General features: G+C 52.3%; 1 long non-coding RNA gene across 1 annotated transcript; it reads right to left on the bottom strand.

The window, feature by feature from the left end:
• Positions 1–17,106: 17,106 nt before the first annotated feature.
• LOC116968947 lies at positions 17,107–17,589 on the bottom strand. The gene is made up of 2 exons (XR_004410564.1): positions 17,523–17,589; positions 17,107–17,320 (listed from the first exon to the last, which is right to left on the bottom strand). It is a non-coding gene; the product is annotated as an uncharacterized LOC116968947 (long non-coding RNA).
• Between the last annotated feature and the right edge of the window lie 2,707 nt (positions 17,590–20,296).

Here is a 20,296-nt window from a genome sequence, read left to right as displayed (position 1 = left end):
TTAATCAACACCTCGTGCACTCCGCCTTCAGCATCTTACCCCCGACCGGAAATGACGTCATCGTTGCCATATTGCATCCGACCGGAAATGACGTCACCGCCGCTTGGTTCCCGGACACCGTAAATAAAGTCGTCGACGCCATCTTGCAACCGCCAAAATCACAAAATGAGCGCCAATGTTTAATTTAAACACAGTTCTGGTCCAAATAAAAAGCTTTATTCCGCCTGAAAACGTTGCAACAAATGCATTTCAATTTACATGAACATTTCAAAGACAATACATACATCATGCTTTAGTCACCTGATAACGGGTGGAACCAATTTAAAACCCAAGAGAAACAAATTAGGAAACGCTTTATAACAATAACAAATGCTTTTTTATTTTCAATACACATTTCAAAGACAATATAGATAGACAAATATACAAATGCATTTCATGTTCAATACACATGTCAAAGACAATATAGATAAACAAATATACAAATGCATTTCATGTTCAATACACATTTCAAAGACAATATAGCTAGACAAATAAACAAATGTATGTCATGTTCAATGCACATTTCAAAGACAATATAGATAGACACATATACAAATGCATTTCATGTTCAATACACATTTCAAAGACAATATAGATAGACAAATATACACATGCTTTTTATTTTCAATACACATTTCAAAGACAATATAGATAGACAAATATACAAATGCTTTTTATTTTCAATACACATTTCAAAGAAAATATAGATAGACAAATTTACAAACACTTTCCAACAAAATGGCAAGAAACTTCAGACCATGGGTAATGGTGAACAACGTACATATCAATTGGCTGAAAAAGCATATGCAGGGGACTCAACTTGGAGTAGAGCTGCAGCTCAGAGAGCCGTGACCCTTTCACTTCGTGGTCCGGAAGAAAGTGATTGAAGCAGGACACTTCCGGGTTTTATAGTCCCTCCCTCCCCGTGCTGCCAGCGGGGGCAGCAGAGAGAATGGGGAATGTTGTAAAAACATTAATATCTCTGTGATATTTCATCGACGGGAAAAATCCTCGGCACACATGCGGCAGAGGGGGGCTCTGGGCGAGGTAGCCAAAAATGATGGCCGTAGTTTGGGGCGTTCTCTAGGAAATCGCAGCACAGATCGCCAAAAGCGGTCAAGAACAGTTTTAGTAATATACTAGACTAAGTGGGACCCGTTGGGTCCCAGCATCACACAGAAGGGCTGGACACCCAACACAATATTCCACCTCTGCAGCAATTCCAATATAGCTGGCCAGTGGGGGGGACACTTTATGTTGCGCTAGTATGAGTGTTGTGGCCGAAGGTACTGGTTTCCAGAGGGCTAGTATGGATTTTGAGGGCCGAATGGATATTTGGGCTGGCAGTTCACTGAGGCCTGGCAGTACAATCACTCGGACATGACTGGCTGACGGCTGAGAAACTGCCAGAAATTGTGCCCAAAACAGGTGACAGACAGTAAGAGAGAGAAGGAGGAGAGGGTGGACTGAATGGATTATTGGGCTGGCAGTTCACTAACTCACGGCTCGTGGGCTGGCAGTGTAGTCACTCACGCCTGGTACGCTGGCAGTTCACTCAGTCACCCCACCTACCTCCACCCCCCACTCTGATCCTTGCCATTCCCCTCCCACCCACACATTCAGTGCATATCCAAACAACCTCCCCCCATGCACTCGTAGTGCCTCACCCACATAGCAGCCATTCCTGCCTATTATGTTCTAGTGTGATGAAGAACAGACGGCATTAAAAGTGCAAAAAGGTTTTATTAAAGTTTAAAATATGAATGACTCATAAAATATAGGAACAATTTAAATTTTAAAGATGAGATTTATTAAGGTTTTACTTGTTGTGTCGTGTTGCGTCTTTGTTGTGCTCTGCCGCTCACTGCCTCTTGATGACTATTTCCTGTTGATAAAAAGAGACAATTTTAATATAGAGAAAGTCAGCGGTCAAATTTTGAAGGAAAATCTGAGATTTTATCTCAGAAGGCATCATTCAATGAAGCACGCTATTAATGACAACATTCTTGGGCGATGTTCCATCCTTCGGGAAACCTTTGACAATTCCCTTCATATTTCTGTTGAGCTAGTATGTTGGGCCAAAGGTACTGGTTTGCAGAGGGCTAGTATGGAGTTTGTGGGCGGAATGGATTTTTGGGCAGGCAGCTCAGTCACTGAGGGCTGGCAGCTCAGTCACTGAGGTTTGTACTGGCAGGGGGGGGCACCAAAATGCTTAGTGTTGCTGAAGACATCTGGAACAGTTCTGTCCACAACTTCATAGCGTTCCCTCGTAATCATTGGACATTCATCCCAAACAATGACTTTCACTTGCCTCGTGAAATGTGCCGTCTTGGAGTTCTTCTCGATGATGCACAATGTATCCTCGGCCACTTGGATGGGTATCTTGAATCGAGAATGTGTAGTTCTTCAACCAGGCAGAAATGTAGCTGCTATCCCAGAGGATACTACAGCAATAGGCACATCACCTTGACCTCTAACATTTCCTGACGTGATGTTGAAAAAGCAGCCTAAAGACAATTTCAGTTGTTAATGAACACTGAATGTTTTGTGCAACACATTTATTTGAGGTGGGGTTTGTAAGGGCGGGGTGGGGGGCTGTAAACATCATACAGCCAAGGGAGGGGCACTGCTCCAGGCGGGGGTTCTCGTGAGCTGATGAGCAATGGGGGGGGGCTCAAGCAGGGGATGAGGGCGGCTTCAGTAGGGGGTGCATCCTATATCCAGGTGGAGGGCAGCATCTTGAGGTGGGGATGTCAGTGGAGGAGAGGGAGCAGTGAACGATTTACTCATGACCTGTGGACCCACTCACTGCCTTGGTATTAACTCATGCCCTTTAGACTGACTGTCATCACGCTATTAAACTTAACACATAAGCTCTGAACTACCAAATACTATATTATTTCACACACACACGCACACACACATATATTCACACGCACTCACTCACACACACTCACACACACACACACACATTCACACACACACATTCACACACACACATATTCACTCACACACTTATTCAGGCACACACACGTACACACACACTTAATCACACACACATATTCACACACTTATTCACACACAAATATTCACACGCATATTCACACACACATACACACGCACACATATTCACACACACACACACACATATTCACACGCACACACATTCTCACAAATATGCACACACACACAGACTCATTCACGCACACACAAACTCAATGACACTCACATTCACACAAAGACCCTCACACCCAGAAACTCATACACACATACACGCGGACTCACTCACACGCACGCACAGACTCAATCACACACACATACACTGACTCATCTCCCACCTCAAGACACTGCCCTATGGGTGGTAAATGTCGTGCAGCCAAGGGCAGCGTCAGGCGGGTGTTGTCGTGATCTGATGAGAAGGGGGTGTGGTGTCCTCATGCAGGGGATGTGGACGGCTTCAGTAGGGGGTGCATCCTATAGCATGGCAGAGGGCAGCGTCTTGAGGTGGGGGATGTCATTAGAGGAGGGGGCCAGTGAGCGATTTACTCATGACCTGTGGACTCACTCACTGCCTTAGGATTAACTCATGGCCTTTGGACTGACTCTCACAGCTTGTGGACTGACTGATGCCCGACTTCTGGAATCACGTCTGACGTTTGTAAACTGAAAACTGTAACATCTAGATTGAGGAACAGCTTCTTCCTGTCCCATCACGCTATTAAACATAACAAATAAGCTCTGAACTGCGAAATACTATATTATATCACACACACACATACACACACACACACACACACACACACACACACACACACACACACACACACACACACACACACACACACACATATACATATTCACATGCACTCACACACATATCCACACACACCCACACTCATATTCACACACACATATAATCATGCACACACATGTACACACACACATATACATACGCGCACATATTCACACACACATATTTACTCACACACATATACACACACACACATATTCACACACACGTATTCACACACACACATACATATACAGACACGCACATATTCACACACACATATTCACTCACACATCTTCAGACAACATGTACACACGCACACACATTCACACACACACACACACACACACATACCCCCACACATATTCACACACACATACTATTCACCACACACATAGTCACACACATAGACATATAGTCACACATATATTCACACCAGACACACAGATAGATATATAGATATATATATATATATATATATATATATATAATAGATTATATATATTATTCACCAACACACACACACACACACACACACACGCACACACACACACATACAGGGAGGTTTCACGGCAGCCAGGTCCACGCTACACCAATGGATTACACGCGATGTACTGCTGGTAGGCACTTACCATTGTTCCCAACTCCATCTTCCAGGGAGATGCTTAGCGAACATTGGCCGTTTGCTCACTGCATTTCATCAACACTAAAGCAGTATTTGTGTTTTTCTTGATTCCTTTGGCAACTAAAAAGTTTCAGAAGTAATAAATCTGGCTGTATTTTTTTTAATCGCCCATGGTTCTCAAGTAGGTTTTTACGTACAAAATGAAAACGCATCTGAAGAAAAATTTACAGCCAGATGTATCAATTATGAGAAATTTTAGATACCAAAGGAATCAAGAAAACACACGAATAATGCCTTACCGTTGATGAAATGCAGTGAGCAAACACGATAATTCCAATATTTTCAATTACGAAATCTGCACAGCCAATGTTTACCAAGCACTTAAGCTGCTGTTCTCCCTTCAATTCTCGCTTCTCTTTACCATTTCATTTCACGTTTGGAATTCCAATGTTGGCTTCATGTCTCACACACATACCCTAACTTCCACAATTTTTTTCAGAGCACAAATTCAACATTTTGGCGGGTTTTAACAGATAGGAAAGTACGCGTTTCTTGCATTAATAACTTATACTGGAAGTGACGGGTGTCTTCCAGATGGATTAAGCAGCTCCGTGCGTCAAGTCCTATGACCTTGTGACCTTACGTGCAACCCCCTATTCACACACACATATACACACACATTCACGCACACATACATATATATTCACACACACATTCATATATATTCACACACACACATATACATATATGCACATATATATATTCACACACATATGTCCACGCACACACACACAGATATATTCTCACACACACACACACACATATATATATATTCACACACACACATATATTCACGCACAAACATATATTCACACACACACACATATTCACACACACACACATATATATTCAAACACACAACACATACTAAGATAGGTGGGGTTGCGGGAAATGAAGAAGAGTTTCAAAGTCTACAGAGAGATTTATGCCAGTTGGAAGAGTGGGCTGAAAGATGGCAGATGGAGTTTAATGCTGATAAGTGTGAGGTGCTACATCTTGGCAGGACAAATCAAAATAGGACGTACATGGTAAATGGTAGGGAATTGAAGAATGTAGGGGAACAGAGGGATCTGGGAATAACTGTGCACAGTTCCATGAAAGTGGAATCTCATGTAGATAGGGTGGTAAAGAAAGCTTTTGGTGTGCTGGCCTTTATAAATCAGAGCATTGAGTATAGAAGTTGGGATGTAATGTTAAAATTGTACAGGGCATTGGTGAGGCCAATTCTGGAGTATGGTGTACAGTTTTGGTCGCCTAATTATAGGAAGGATGTCAACAAAATAGAGAGAGTACAGAGGAGATTTACTAGAATGTTGCCTGGGTTTCAGCAACTAAGTTACAGAGAAAGGTTGAACAAGTTAGGGCTTTATTCTTTGGAGCGCAGAAGGTTAAGGGGGGACTTGATAGAGGTTTTTAAAATGATGAGAGGGATAGACAGAGTTGACGTGGAAAAGCTTTTCCCACTGAGAGTAGGGAAGATTCAAACAAGGGGACATGACTTGAGAATTAAGGGACTGAAGTTTAGGGGTAACATGAGGGGGAACTTCTTTACTCAGAGAGTGGTAGCTGTGTGGAATGAGCTTCCAGTGAAGGTGGTGGAGGCAGGTTCGTTTTTATCATTTAAAAATAAATTGGATAGTTATATGGATGGGAAAGGAATGGAGGGTTATGGTCTGAGCGCAGGTATATGGGACTAGGGGAGACTATGTGTTCGGCACGGACTAGAGGGGTCGAGATGGCCTGTTTCCGTGCTGTAATTGTTATATGGTTATATGGTCTACACTAGTCCCACCCCGACCAACATGCCCCATCTACACTAGTCCCACCCCGACCAACATGCCCCATCTACACTAGTCCCACCGCGACCAACATGCCCCATCTACACTAGTCCCACCCCGAACAACATGTCCCATCTACACCAGTCCCACCCCAACGAACATGCCCCATCTACACTAGTCCCACCCCGACCAACATGCCCCATCTACACTAGTCCCACCCCGACCAACATGCCCCATCTACACTAGTCCCACCCCGACCAACATGCCCCATCTACACAGGCCCCACCCCGACTAACATGCCCTATCTACACTAGTCCCACCCCGACCAACATGCCCCATCTACACTAGTCCCACCCCGACCAACATGCCCCATCTACACTAGTCCCACCCCGACCAACATGCCCCAACTACACTAGTCCCCACCCCGACCAACATGCCCCATCTACACTAGTCCCACCCCGACCAACATGCCCATCTACACTAGTCCCACCCCGACCAACATGCCCCATCTACACTAGTCCCACCCCCCGACCAACATGCCCCATCTACACTAGTCCCCCCCGACCAACATGCCCCATCTACACTAGTCCCACCCCGACCAACATGCCCATCTACACTAGTCCCACCCCGACCAACATGCCCCATCTACACTGGTCCCACCCCGACCAACATGCCCCATCTACACTAGTGCCCACCCCGACCAACATGCCCCATCTACACTTGCCCCACCCCGACCAACATGCCCATCTACACTAGTCCCACCCGACCAACATGCCCCATCTACACTAGTTCCACCCCGACCAACAGGCCCCATCTACACTAGTCCCACCCCGACCAACATGCCCCATCTACACTAATCCCACCCCGACCAACATGCCCCATCTACACTAGTCCAACCCCGACCAACATGCCCCATCTACACTAGTCCCACCCCGACCAACATGCCCCATCTACACTAGTCCCACCCCGAACAACATGCCCCATCTACAATTGTCCCAACCCAACCAACATGCCCCATCTACACTGGTCCCACCCCGACCAAAAAGCCTCATCTACACTAGTCCCTCCCCGACCAGCACCTCATCTACACCAGTCTCACCCCGACCAACATGCCCATCTACACTAGTCCCACCACGACCAACATGCCCCATCTACACTAGAGTCACCCCGACCAACATGACCCAACTACACTCTTCCCAGCCCGACCAACAAGTCCCATCTACACTGGTCCCACCCCGACCAACATGCCCCATCTACATTAGTCTCACCCCAACCAACATGCCCCACCTACACTAGTCCCACCCCAACCAACATGTTCCATCTACACTAGTCCCACCCCGACAAACATGCCCCATCTACAACTAATACCACCCCGACTAACATGCCTCATCGACACTAGTTTCACCCGCCCAACAACCCATCTACATTAATCCCACCCCGACCAACAGCCACATCTACACTAGTCCCACCCCCGAACCAACATGCCCATCTACCACTAGTCCCCACCCAACCAAACATGTCCCATCTACACTAGTCCCACCCCGACCAACACGCCCCATCTACACTAGTCCCACCCCGACCAACATGCCCCATCTACACTAGTCCCACCCCGACTAACATACCCCATCTACACTTGTCCCACCCGACCAACATACCCCATCTACACTAGTTCCACCCCGCACAACATGCTCCATCTACACTAGTTCCACCCCGACCAGCAAGCCCGATCTACACTAGGCCCACCCCGACCAACATGCCCCATCTACACTAGTCCCGCCCCGACCAACATGCCCCATCTACAGAGGCCCCACCACAACTAACATGCCCCATCTACACTAGTCCCACCCCGACCAACATGCCCCATCTACACTAGACCCACCCCGACCAACATGCCCCATCTACACTAGGCCCACCCCGACCAACATGCCCCATCTACACAAGTCCCACCCCGAACAACATGCCCCATCTACACAAGTGCCACCCGACAAACATGACCCATCTACACTTGACCCAGCCCGACCAACATGCCCCATCTACACTAGTCCCACCCCGACCAACATGCCCCAACTACACTAGTCCCACTCCGACCAACATGCCCCAGCTACATTAGTCCCACCCCGACCAACATGTCCCATCTACACCAGTCCCATCCCGACCAACATGCCCCATCTACACTAGTCCCACCCCGACCAACATGCCACATCTACACTAGTCCCACTCCGACCAACATGCCCCATCTACACTAGACCCACACCGACCTACATGCCCCATCTACACTAGTCCCACCCCGACCAACATGCAGAACTACAACAGTCTCCCCCCAACCAACATACCGCATCTACACTAGTCCCACCCCGACCAACATGCCCCATCTACACTTGTCCCACCCGACCAACATGCCCCATCTACACTAGTTCCACCCCGCACAACATGCTCCATCTACACTAGTTCCACCCCGACCAGCAAGCCCGATCTACACTAGGCCCACCCCGACCAACATGCCCCATCTACACCAGTCCCGCCCCGACCAACATGCCCCATCTACAGAGGCCCCACCACAACTATCATGCCCCATCTACACTAGTCCCACCCCGACCAACATGCCCCATCTACACTAGTCCCACCCCGACCAACATGCCCCATCTGCACTAGGCTAACCCCGACCAACATGCCCCATCAACATTAGTCCCACCCCGACCATCATGTCACATCTAAACTAGTCCCACCCGACCAACACGCCCCATCTACAGAGGCCCCACCACAACCAACATGCCCCATCTACACTAGTCCCACCCCGACCAACATGCCCCATCTACACTAGTCCCACCCCGACCAACATGCCCCATCTACACTAGTCCCACCCGACCAACATGCCCCATCTACACTAGTCCCACCCCGACCAACATGCCCCATCTACACTAGTCCCACCCCGACCAACATGCCCCATCTACACTAGTCCCACCCCGACCAACATGCCCCATCTACACTAGTCCCACCCCGACCAACTCGCCGACCCCGACCAACATGCCCCATCTACACTAGTCCCACCCCGACCAACATGCCCCATCTACACTAGTCCCACCCCGACCAACATGCCCCATCTACACTAGTCCCACCCCGACCAACATGCCCCATCTACACTAGTCCCACCCGACCAACATGCCCCACTACACTAGTCCCACCCCCGACCAACATGCCCCATCTACACTAGTCCCACCCCGACCAACATGCCCCATCTACACTAGTCCCACCCCGACCAACATGCCCCATCTACACTAGTCCCCCCCGACCAACATGCCCCATCTACACTAGGTCCCACCCGACCAACATGCCCATCTACACTAGTCCCCACCCGACCAACATGCCCCACTACACTAGTCCCACCCGACCGAACATGCCCCATCTACATAGTCCTCACCCCGACCAACATGCCCCATCTACACTAGTCCCAACCGAGCAACATGCCCCATCTACACTAGTCCCACCCCGACCAACATGCCCCATCTACACTAGTCCCACCCCGACAAACATGCCCATTCTACACTAGTCCCACACCCGACCAACATGCCCCATCTACACTAGTCCCACCACGACCAACATGCCCCATCTACACTAGTCCCACCCCGACCAACATGCCCCATCTACACTAGTCCCACCCCGACCAACATGCCCCATCTACACTAGTCCCACCCCGACCAACATGCCCCATCTACACTAGTCCCACCCCGACCAACATGCCCCATCTACACTAGTCCCACCCGACCAACATGCCCCATCTACACTAGTCCCACCCAGAACAACATGCCCCATCTACACTAGTCCCAACCCGACCAACATGACCCATCTACATTAGTCCCACCCCGACCACATGCCCCATCTACACTAGTCCCACCCCGACCAACTTGCCCCATCTACACTAGTCCCACCCCGACCATCCCCATCTACACTAGTCCCACCCCGACCAACATGCCCCATCTACAGAGGCCCCACCACAACCATCATGCCCCATCTACACTAGTCCCACCCCGACCAACATGCCCCATCTATACTAGTCCCACCCCGACCAACATGCCCCATCTACACTAGCCCACCCCGACCAACATGCCCCATCTACACTAGTCCCACCCCGACCAACATGCCCCATCTACACATGTCCCACCCGACCAACATGCCCCATCTACACTTGACCCACCCCGACCAACATGCCACATCTAAACTAGTCTCACCTGACCAACATGCCCCATCTACACTAGTCCCACCCCGACCAACATGCCTCATCTACACTAGTCCCACCCCGACCAACATGCCCCATCTACACTAGTCCCACCCCGACCAACATGCCCCATCTACACTAGTCCCACCCGACCAACATGCCCCATCTACACTAGTCCCACCCCGACCAACATGCCCCATCTACACTAGTCCCACCCCGACCAACATGCCCCATCTACACTAGTCCCACCCCGACCAACATGCCCCATCTACACTAGTCCCACCCCGACCAACATGCCCCATCTACACTAGTCCCACCCCGACCAACATGCCCCATCTACACTAGTCCCACCCCGACCAACATGCCCCATCTACACTAGTCCCACCCCGACCAACATGCCCATCTACACTAGTCCCACCCCGACCAACATGCCCCATCTACACTAGTCCCACCCCGACCAACATGCCCCATCTACACTAGTCCCACCCCGACCAACATGCCCCATCTACACTAGTCCCACCCCGACCAACATGCCCCATCTACACTAGTCCCACCCCGACCAACATGCCCCATCTACACTAGTCCCACCCCGACCAACATGCCCCATCTACACTAGTCCCACCCCGACCAACATGCCCCATCTACACTAGTCCCACCCCGACCAACATGCCCCATCTACACTAGGCCCCACCCGACCAACATGCCCCATCTACACTAGTCCCACCCCGACCAACATGCCCCATCTACACTAGTCCCACCCGACCAACATGCCCCATCTACACTAGTCCCACCCCGACCAACATGCCCCATCTACACTAGTCCCACCCCGACCAACATGCCCCATCTACACTAGTCCCACCCGACCAACATGCCCCATCTACACTAGTCCCACCCCGACCAACATGCCCCATCTACACTAGTCCCACCCCGACCACATGCCCCATCTACACTAGTCCCACCCCGACCAACTTGCCCCATCTACACTAGTCCCACCACGACAACTGTCACATCTACACTAGTCCCACCCGACCAACATGCCCCATCTACACGAGTCCCACCCAGACCAACATGCCCCATCTACACTAGTCCCACCCAGACCAACATGCCCCATCTACACTAGTACCACCCCGACCAACATGCCCCATCTACACTAGTACTCACCCCGACCAACATGCCCATCTACACTAGTCCCACCCCGACCAACATGCCCAATCTACACTAGTCCCACCCCGATCAACATGCCTCATCTACACTAGTCCCACCCCAAACAACATGCCCCATCTACACTAGTCCCACCCCGACCAACATGCCTCATCTACACTAGTCCCACCCCGACCAGCACCTCATCTACACTAGTCCCACCCCGACCAACATGCCCCATCTACACTAGTCCCACCCCGACCAACATGCCCCATCTACACTAGTCCCACCCCGACCAACATGCCCCATCTACACTAGTCCCACCACAACCAACATGCCCCATCTACACTAGAGTCACCCCGACCAACATGACCCAACTACACTAGTCCCAGCCCGACCAACATGTCCCATCTACACTGGTCCCACCCCGACCAACATGCCCCATCTACACTAGTCCCACCCCGACCAACATGCCCCATCTACACTAGTCCCACCCCGACCAACATGCCCCATCCACACTAGACCCACCCGACCAACATGTCCCATCTACACTAGTCCCACCCGACCAACATGCCCCATCTACACTAGGCCCCACCAGACCAACATGCCCCATCTACACTATTCCCACCCCCGCCAACATGCCCCATCTACACAAGTCCCACACCGACCAACATGCCCGATCTACACTAGTCACCCCGACCACATGCCCCATCTACACTAGCCCCAACCCGACCAACATGCCCCATCTACACTAGTCCCACCCCGAGCCAACATGCCCATCTACACTAGAGGCCCACCCCGGCCCAACATGCCCATCTACACTAGTCCCACCCCGACCAACATGCCCATCTACACTAGTCCCACCCCGACCAACAAGCCCCATCTACACTAGGCCCACCCCGAACCAACATGGCCCATCTACACTAGTCCCACCACCGACCACCATGCCCATCTACACTAGTCCCACCCCGACCAACATGCCCCATCTACACTAGTCCCACCCCGACCAACATGCCCATCTACACTAGTCCCACCCCGACCAACATGCCCCATCTACACTAGTCCCACCCCGACCAACATGCCCCATCTACACTAGTCCCACCCCGACCAACATGCCCCATCTACACTAGTCCCACCCCGACCAACATGCCCCATCTACACTAGTCCCACCCCGACCAACATGCCCCATCTACACTAGTACCACCCGACCAACATGCCCCATCTACACTAGTCCCACCCCGACCAACATGCCCCATCTACACTAGTCCCACCCCGACCAACATGCCCCATCTACACTAGTCCCACCCGACCAACATGCCCATCTACACTAGTCCCATCCCGACCAACATGCCCCATCTACACTAGTCCCACCCCGACCAACATGCCCATCTACACTAGTCCCACCCCGACCAACATGCCCCATCTACACTAGTCCCACCCCGACCAACATGCCCCATCTACACTAGTCCCACCCCGACCAACATGCACAACTACAACTAGTCTCCCCCCCAGACCAACATACCGCATCTACACTAGTCCCACCCCGACCAACATGCCCCATCTACACTAGTCCCACCCGACCAACATGCCCCACTACACTAGTTCCCACCCGCACAACATGCCTCCATCTACACTAGTTCCCACCCCGACCAACATGCCCCGATCTACACTAGGCCCACCCCGACCAACATGCCCCATCTACACTAGTCCCGCCCCGACCAACATGCCCCATCTACAGAGGCCCCACCACAACTACATGCCCCATCTACACTAGTCCCACCCCGACCAACATGCCCCATCTACACTAGTCCCACCCCGACCAACATGCCCCATCTACACTAGTCCCACCCCGACCAACATGCCCCATCTACACTAGTCCCACCCCGACCAACATGCCCCATCTACACTAGTCCCACCCCGACCAACATGCCCCATCTACACTAGTCCCACCCGACCAACATGCCCCATCTACACTAGTCCCACCCCGACCAACATGCCCCATCTACACTAGTCCCACTCCGACCAACATTTCTCATCTACTGTAGTCCCACCCCGACCAACATGCCCATCTACACTAGTCCCACCCCGACCAACATGCCCATCTACACTGGTCCCACCCCGACCAACATGCCCCATCTACACTAGTCCCACCCCGACCAACATGCCCCATCTACACTAGTCCCACCCCGACCAACATGGCCCCATCTACACTAGTCCCAGCCCCGACCAACATGCCCCATCTACACTAGTCCCACCCCGACCAACATGCCCCAACTACACTAGTCCCACCCCCGACCAACATGCCCCATCTACACTAGTCCCACCCCCACCCACAATGCCCCATCTACACTAGTCCCACCACCCCGACCAACTTGCCCATCTACACTATTCCCACCCTGACCAACATGCCCCATCTACACTAGTCCCACCCGACCAACATGCCCCATCTACACTAGTCCCACCCCGACCAACATGCCCCATCTACACTAGTCCCACCCCGACCAACATGCCCCATCTACACTAGTCCCACCCCGACCAACATGCCCCATCTACACTAGTCCCACCCCGACCAACATGCCCCATCTACACTAGTCCCACCCCGACCAACATGCCCCATCTACACTAGTCCCACCCCGACCAACATGCCCCATCTACACTAGTCCCACCCCGACCAACATGCCCCATCTACACTAGTCCCACCACGACCAACATGCCCCATCTACACTAGTCCCACCCCGACCAACATGCCCCATCTACACTAGTCCCACCCCGACCAACATGCCCCATCTACACTAGTCCCACCCCGACCAACATGCCCCATCTACACTAGTCCCACCCCGACCAACATGCCCCATCTACACTAGTCCCACCCCGACCAACACATCCCATCTACACTAGTCCCACCCCGACCAACATGCCCCATCTACACTAGTCCCACCCCGACCAACATGCCCCATCTACACTAGTCCCACCCCGACCAACATGCCCCATCTACACTAGTCCCACCCCGACCAACATGCCCCATCTACACTAGTCCCACCCCGACCACATGCTCCATCTACACTAGTCCCACCCCGACCAACATGCCCCATCTACACGTCCCACCCGACCAACATGCCCCATCTACACTAGTCCCACCCCGACCAACATGCCCCATCTACACTAGTCCCACCCCGACCATCATGCCCCATCTACACTAGTCCCACCCCGACCAACATGCCCCATCTACACTAGTCCCACCCCGACCAACATGCCCCATCTACACTAGTCCCACCCCGACCAACATGCCCCATCTACACTAGTCCCACCCCGACCACATGCCCCATCTACACTAGTCCCACCCCGACCAACAACCCATCTACACTAGTCCCACCCCGACCAACATGCCCCATCTACACTAGTCCCACCCCGACCAACATGCCCCATCTACACTAGTCCCACCCCGACCAACATGCCCCATCTACACTAGTCCCACCCCGACCAGCATGCCCCATCTACACTAGTCCCACCCCGACCAACATGCCCCATCTACACTAGTCCCACCCCGACCAACATGCCCCATCTACACTAGAGTCACCCCGACCAACATGACCCAACTACACTAGTCCCACCCCGACCAACATGCCCCGTCCACACTAGTCCCACCCCGACCAACATGCCCCATCTACACTAGTCCCACCCCGACCAACATGCCCCATCTACACTAGTCCCACCCCGACCAACATGCCCCATCTACACTAGTCCCACCCCGACCAACATGCCCCATCTACACTAGTCCCACCCCGACCAACATGCCCCATCTACACTAGTCCCACCCCGCCCAACACCCATCTACACTAGTCCCACCCCGACCAACATGCCCCATCTACACTAGTCCCACCCCGACCAACATGCCCCATCTACACTAGTCCCACCCCGACCAACATGTCCCATCTACACTAGTCCCACCCCGACCAACATGCCCCATCTACACTAGTCCCACCCCGACCAACATGCCCCATCTACACTAGTCCCACCCCGACAACATGCCCCATCTACACTAGACCTACCTCGACCAACATGCCCCATCTACACTTCTTCCCCTCCGACAAACATGCCCATCTACACTAGTCCACCCCGACCAACATGCCCCATCCACACTAGTCCCACCCCGACCAACATGCCCCAACTACACTAGTCCCACCCCGACCAACATGCCCCATCTACACTAGTCCCACCCGACCAACATGCCCCATCTACACTAGTCCCACCCCGACCACATGCCCCATCTACACTAGGCCCACCCCGACCAACATGCCCCATCTACACTAGTCCCACCCCGACCAACATGCCCCATCTACACTAGTCCCACCCCGACCAACATGCCCCATCTACACTAGTCCACCCGACCAACATGCCCCATCTACACTAGATCCCACCCGACCAACATGCCCCATCTACACTAGTCCCACCCCGACCAACATGCCCCATCTACACTAGTCCCACCCCGACCAACATGCCCCATCTACACTAGTCCCACCCCGACCAACATGCCCCATCTACACCAGTCCCATCCCGACCAACATGCCCCATCTACACTAGTCCCACCCCGACCAACATGCCCATCTACACTAGTCCCACTCCGACCAACATGCCCCATCTACACTAGTCCCACCCCGACCTACATGCCCCATCTACACTAGTCCCACCCCGACCAACATGCCGCATCTACACTAGTCCCACCCCGACCAACATGCCCCATCTACACTAGTCCCACCCCGACCAACATGCCCCATCTACACTAGTCCCACCCGACCAACATGCCCCATCTACACTAGTCCCACCCCGACCAACATGCCCCATCTACACTAGTCCCACCCCGACCAACATGCCCCATCTACACTAGTCCCACCCCGACCAACATGCCCCATCTACACTAGTCCCACCCCGACCAACATGCCCCATCTACACTAGTCCCACCCCGACCAACATGCCCCATCTACACAAGTCCCTCCCCGACCAACATGCCCCATCTACACTAGGCTAACCCCGACCAACATGCCCCATCAACACTGGTCCCACCACGACCATCATGCCACATCTAAACTAGTCCCACCCGACCAACACGCCCCATCTACACTAGTCCCACCCCGACCAACATGCCCCATCTACATTAGTCCCACCCCGACCAATAAGGCCCATCTACACCAGTCCCATCCCGATCAACATGACGCACTACACTAGTCCCACGCCGACCACATGCCCAATCTACACTAGGCCCACCCCAACCAACTTACCCCATCTACACTAGTCCCACCACGACCATCATGCCACATCTACACTAGTCCCACCCCGACCAACATGCCCCATCTACACTAGTCCCGCCCCGACCAACATGCCCCATCTACAGAGGCCCCACCACAACTATCATGCCCCATCTACACTAGTCCCACCCCGACCAACATGCCCCATCTACACTAGACCCACCCCGACCAACATGCCCCATCTACACTAGGCCCACCCCGACCAACATGCCCCATCTACACTAGTCCCACCCCGAACAACATGCCCCATCTACACATGTGCCACCCCGACAAACATGACACATCTACACTTGACCCACCCCGACCATCATGCCACATCTAAACTAGTCTCATCCGACCAACATGCCCCATCTACACTAGTCCCACACCGACCTACGTGCCTCATCGACACTAGTTTCACCCCGCCCAACAACCCATCTACATTAGTCCCACCCCGACCAACACGCCACATCTACACTAGTCCCACCACAACCAACATGCCCCATCTACACTAGTCCCACCCCGACCAACATGACCCAACTACACTAGTCCCACCCCGACCAACACGCCCCATCTACCCTAGTCCCACCCCGACCAACATGCCCCATCTACACTAGTCCCACCCCGACCAACATGCCCCATCTACACTTGTCCCACCCCGACCAACATGCCCCATCTACACTAGTCCCACCCCACCCAACATGCACCATCTACACTAGTTCCACCCCGACCAGCAAGCCCGATCTACACTAGGCCCACCCCGACCAACATGCCCCATCTACACTAGTCCCGCCCCGACCAACATGCCCCATCTACAGAGGCCCCACCACAACTATCATGCCCCATCTACACTAGTCCCACCCCGACCAACATGCCCCATCTACACTAGACCCACCCCGACCAACATGCCCCATCTACACTAGGCCCACCCCAACCAAGATGCCCCATCTACACTAGTCCCACACCGAACAACATGCCCCATCTACACAAGTGCCACCCCGACAAACATGACCCATCTACACTTGTCCCACCCCGACCATCATGCCACATCTACACTAGTCCCAGCCCGACCAACATGTCCCATCTACACTAGTCCCACCCCGACCAACATGCCCCATCTACACTAGTCCCACCCCGACTAACATGCCCCATCTACATTAGTCCCACCCCGACCAACATGTCCCATCTACACCAGTCCCATCCCGACCAACATGCCCCATCTACACTAGTCCCACTCCGACCAACATGCCCCATCTACACTAGTCCCACCCCGACCAACATGCCCCATCTACACTAGTCCCACCCTGACCAACATGCCCCATCAACACTAGTCCGACCTGACCAACATACCCCATCTACACTAGTCTCACCCGGACCAACATGCCCCATCTACACTAGTCCCACCCCGACCAACATGCCCCATCTACACTAGTTTCACCCTGACCAACATGCCCATCTACACTAGTCCCACCCCAACCAACATACCCCATCTACACTAGTCCCACCCCGACCAACATGTCCCGTCTACACTAGTCCCACCCCAACCAACATGCCCCATCTACACTAGTCCCACCCCGCCCAACATGCCCCATCTACACTAGTCCCACCCTGACCAACAAGCCCCATCTACACTAGTCCCACCTGACCAACATGCCCCATCTACACTAGTCCCACCCCGACCAACATGCTCCACCTACACAAAAACCACCTGCCAGCGTTTGGCCCTCCAAACTTGTCCTATCCATGTACCTGTCCAAGTGTTGCGATAGTCCCAGCCTCATCTACCTCCTCCGGCAGCTTGTTCCATACACCCACCACCCTCTTTGTTGCCCCTCAGATTTCTATTCAATTTTTTCCACCCCCGCCTCACTCACCTTGAACACATGTCCTCAGGTCCTCGATTCCCCTACTCAGGGCAAGAGACTCTGTGTGTCTACCCGATCTATTCCTCTGGTGATTTTGTACACTTCTATAAGATCACCCCTCATCCTCCTGTGCTCCAAGGAATAGAGTCCCAGCCCTGCCCCAACCTCTCCCTGTAGCTCAGGCCCCTCGAGTCCAGTCAACATCCTTGTAAACTTCTCTGCGCCCTTTCCAAGCTCAACTACACCTTTCCTGTAACACGGTGCACAGAACTGAATGCAATACTCTAAATGCAACCTCACCAACATCTTGTACAACAGCAACGTGACCTCCCAACTTCTCAATACAGACTCAATACAGAGAGAGTGAGAGAGGGGGGAGGGATAGAGAGAGACAGAGACAGAGAGGAGAGAGAGAGATAGAGAGAGAGAGAGAAAGGGAGAGAGAGACCGATACAAAGAGAGATACAGCGAAACAGACAGAGACACAGAGAGAGAGAGTGAGAGAGAGAGACAGCAAGAAACAGAAGGAGAGAGACAGATATAGAGAGAGAAAAACAGCGAGACACGTAGGGAGAGATAGGCAGATGGGAAAGAGACAGAGAGAGTGAGAGCGAGAGATAGAGAGAGAGAGACAGGGAGAAAGAAAGATGAGAGAGATGGAGAGAGAGAGAGGGGGACAGGGAGAGAGACAGTGAGAGAGACAGATGGATAGAGAGACAGAATGAGAGACTGAGAGGGAGAGACAGAGAGAGAGAGACAGTGAGATAGAGAGAGGAAGAAAGTGAGCCAGTTACAGAGAGAGAGAGACAAGAGAGGGCCATAGAAACATAGACAATAGGTGCAGGCGTAGAGGCCATTCGACCCTTCGAGCCTGCACCGCCATTCAATATGATCATGGCTGATCATCCAACTCGGTATCCTGTACCTGCCTTCTCTCCATACCCCCTGATCCCTTTAGCCACAAGGACCACATCTAACTGTGGATAAATGTGAGGTTATCCACTTTGGTGGCAAAAACAGGAAAGTGGACTATTATCTGAATGATGGCCGATTAGGAAAGGGGGAGATGCAACGAGACCTGGGTATCATGGTACACCACTCATTAAAAGTCGGCATGCAGGTGCAGCAGGCAGTGAAGAAGGTGAATGGTATGTTAGCATTCATAGCAAAAGGATTTGAGTATAGGAGCAGGGGGGTTCTACTGCAGTTGTACAGGGTCTTGGTGAGACCACACCTGGAGTATTGCGTACAGTTTTGGTCTCCAAATCTGAGGAAAGACATTCTTGCCATAGAGGGAGTACAGAGAAGGTTCACCAGACTGATTCCTGGAATGTCAGGACTTTCATATGAAGAAAGACTGGATAGACTCGGCTTGTACTCGCTAGAATTTAGATGATTGAGGGGGGGTCTTATAGAAACTTACAAAATTCTTAAGGGGTTGGACAGGCTAGATGCAGGAAGATTGTTCCCGATGTTGGGGAAGTCCAGACAAGGGGTCACAGTT

The sequence above is a fragment of the Amblyraja radiata genome, chromosome 48, assembly GCF_010909765.2.
Source record: "Amblyraja radiata isolate CabotCenter1 chromosome 48, sAmbRad1.1.pri, whole genome shotgun sequence".
NCBI lineage: Eukaryota > Metazoa > Chordata > Chondrichthyes > Rajiformes > Rajidae > Amblyraja > Amblyraja radiata.
The sequence above is the reverse complement of the archived record's forward strand: the minus strand, read 5'-3'. Positions and strand labels throughout refer to the sequence as shown.